Genomic DNA, 3,905 nt, shown 5'->3' on the forward strand with positions numbered 1-3,905 from the left:
CAACCCCCCACCATCCACTTATCCCACTGCTCACTTCCCAGCACCCTGCTCCACACTTTCCCGGTTATCTGTCACAGTAATGGCCCCAAATCCACAGCAATGTGAACCTGAATTCTTACAGCTGAGGGAAAGGTGGACAGAACTATGAGCACGAGATGTTTCCAGTTCCTGTCTGCCAGCAAGAAGGTAGTTGGCTGTCTCTCAGAACTGCAGGGATCAGAAAACTAAAGCTGTGTCAAAAGTTTCACACTGAATCAACCCATATACCTACAGCTGTCTAATCTTTGACAAAGGCACCAAGTCTACACACTGGGGAAGAGACGGCCTCCTCGGTAAACGGTGCTGGGAAAACTGGATATTCATATGCAGGAGAATGAAACTAGACCCATTACCTCTCACNGCAAAAGAAACAATCAACAGAGTAAACAGACAACCAACAGAGTGGGAGAAAATATTTGCAAGATATACATCTGACAAAGAATTAATATCCAAAATATACAAGGAACTCAAACAACTTTATAGCAAAAAAAAATAATAACCAATTAAAAAATGGGCAAAGTTGCTGAATAGGTATATTCAAAGGAAGATATATGAATGGCCAACAGACACGTGAAAAAATGCTCAGCATCATTCAGCATTTGGGAAATGCAAATCAAAACCACACTGAGATACCATCTCACCCCAGTTAGGAGGGCTAATATCCAAAACACTGAGGATTATAAATGCTTACAAGGTTGCAGAGAAAAAGGAACCCTCCTACACTGTTGGTGGGACTGCAAAATGGTGCAGCCTTTATGGGAAATGGTTTGGAGGTTCCTCAAACAATTACAGATAGATCTATCATGTGACCCAGCTATCCCACTGCTAGGAATATATCCAGAGGAATGGAAATCATCATGTCAAAGGTATACCTGTTCTCCAGTGTTCATTGCAGCACTATTTACAATAGCCAAGAGCTGGAACCAGCCCAAATGTCCATCATCAGATGAGTGGATGAGGAAACGGTGGTACATCTACATAATGGAATACTACTCTGCTATAAAAAAGAATGAAATACTATCATTCTCAGCAACATGGATGGACTTAGATAAAATTATATTAAGTGAAATAAGTCGGGCACAGAAAGACAAATATCACATATTCTCACTTATTTGTGGGAGCTAAAAATAAGTAAATAAATACACAAACAAAGGGGGGGGGGGAAGAAGACACAACAATTACAATTCCTTGAACTTGTTAAGACAACTGAACAGATATGAGGTTGATGGGTGGGATGGGGGAGAAGGAGGGGGAGGGAGGAATTGGTAAAGAGACATGAAAATCAACTACATTGTATATTGACAAAATAAAATAAAATAATAAAAAATAAAAATAAAATAAAATAAAAAATAAAAACCAAAGTGTCACACTGATCTGAGGAGTGAAGTCAATAGACAAGAAAAAGAAGGTGAGGCAGATTTTATATCAGGAGTCAGAGTTCAAAGAAGCAAAGAGAAGGGGGAACTCTGCAGGGCAGGTCACATGGTAAAGGGAGCCTTAGCTGTTGTCTGCTCTGTGATGCCTGGGCGGGGGACCAAGGGTCAGGGATGGAGCCCATTGTATGGCTCCTAGAGTTTCAAAGGGAAGGTGGGAGAAGCCACTGTGCCCCACCCAAATTTCTCTCCTATCATAGTCCAGAGGAATGAAAATCATCATGTCGAAGGTATACCTGTTCTCCAATGTTCGTTGCAGCACTATTTACAATAGCCAAGAGTTGGAACCAGCCCAAATGTCCATCATCAGATGAGTGGATTTGTAAATTGTGGTATATCTACACAATGGAATACTACTCTGCTATAAAAAAGAATGAAATACTGCCATTCACAGCAGGCAACATGGATGGACTTAGATAAAATTATATAAGTGAAATAAGTCAGGCACAGAAAGACAAATATCACATATTCTCACTTATTTGTGGGAGCTAAAAATAAGTAAATAAACACACAAACAAATGGGGGGGGAAGAAGACACAACAATTACAATTCCTTGAACTTGTTAAGACAACTGAACAGATATGAGGTTGATGGGTGGGATGGGGGAGAAGGAGGGGGAGGGAGGAATTGGTAAAGAGACATGAAAATCAACTACATTGTATATTGACAAAATAAAATAAAATAATAAAAAATAAAAACCAAAGTGTCACACTGATCTGAGGAGTGAAGTCAATAGACAAGAAAAAGAAGGTGAGGCAGATTTTATATCAGGAGTCAGAGTTCAAAGAAGCGAGGAGAAGGGGGAACTCTGCAGGGCAGGTCACATGGTAAAGGGAGCCTTAGCTGTTGTCTGCTCTGTGATGCCTGGGAGGGGGGCCAAGGGTCAGGGATGGAGCCCATTGTATGGCTCCTGGAGTTTCAAAGGGAAGGTGGGAGAAGCCACTGTGCCCCACCCAAATTTCTCTCCTATCATAGATTTAATGCACCTTTTAAAGCCTAAAATCAGATTTCCTATATCTGTGCACTGGGAAATCTATGTTTTGGTATTAAGATCATTGTTCCCTCTCAGTTTTTTAGGCTGCAGGTGGAATACCTTGCTACGTGAGCCACAGAATAGGAAATGGGAACCCATGCAAATAGACATTAACTTTGAAATGAAATGAAATTTAAAACCAGCTCTACTTGAAATTTTGGCTGCCTGGTAGCAAGGCACTTTAAAAGCTCATTTAGGGCCAGCCCGGTGGCACACTGGAGAGTGTGCCGCTTGGGAGCGCAGCGGCACTCCCGCCGAGGGTTCGGATCCCATGTGGAGACCGGTTCCCGCTCACTGGCTGAGTGCGGTGCGGGCGCAACACCGAGGGTTGCAATCCCGTTGCCGGTCAGTAAAAAAGACAAAAAAGGGGGGGAAAAAAAAGCTCATTTAGAAGATCCTTTCAGGCTCTTCTCCACACATTCAAGCCCAAGCCATCTGTTGTTCAAGGCGCAGTTCAGTGCCAACCCTACTGCTCAAGCCCTATGCACGTTTCCCCTTCTTTCTCTCCACTCCTGTATAACTGTGACCTCCCCCACATGAAGGTGCTCTCAGAATTCAACTTATGCCCATTAGATACCACACATCCAGGGGGCTCCTTCAGTCCCCCACGTGGTCATTCACACCCCTTTGAGAAGACTTGAGTGAACAGGTTCCTCATAGTGGGCACTCCATGAGTATGTCCAGCCCAGTGCTGGGTCCAAAACTCATTCTCAGAAGTGACATGTTCACTCTGAAGGTAGGTCAGGGAATCAGGAATGGGCAGCCTTTCCTCTCATGTCACACCCCAGTGCCACAAGTGTGCTGAGCCAGTCACAGGGCCGCCAGACCTTGTTTTCCATGCTTTCAGTTAGGACCCTCAGTGGCAATTTTCTGGACGTGGTCACTGGAGGGGAACAAGGGAAAGTAGGTGTATTAGGATTTTCCAGAGATAACGCCAATAGGATGGATGTGTGTGCATGTGTGTATTTATGCCTATGTATACACATATATACATACATACATATATGTACACACACACACACACACACACACACACGCACACATAGAGAAGAGATTGATTTTTAGTTGTGGAGGCTTGCTGAGTCCCAGTCTGGTGGGATAGGCCAACAGGCTGAAGAATCAGGGAAGAGTTACAGTTTGAGTCCAAAGACCATCTGCTGCAGAGTTCTTTCTTGCTCGGTGAAGGTCAGTCTTTGTTCTATATAGATCCTCAACTGATTATATGAGGCTCACTCACATCATGGAAAGAAACCTGCATTACTCAAAGTCCACATATTAAATGTTCGTCTCATCCAAAACACCTTCATAGAAATGTTTGGCCCAATATCTGGGCACCATAGCTCAGCCAAGTTGACACCAAAATCAACCAACACAATGGAGGAAAGAGGAGAGAGGTAAAG

The sequence above is a fragment of the Galeopterus variegatus genome, unplaced genomic scaffold (genome assembly GCF_000696425.1).
Source record: "Galeopterus variegatus unplaced genomic scaffold, G_variegatus-3.0.2 Scaffold897, whole genome shotgun sequence".
NCBI lineage: Eukaryota > Metazoa > Chordata > Mammalia > Dermoptera > Cynocephalidae > Galeopterus > Galeopterus variegatus.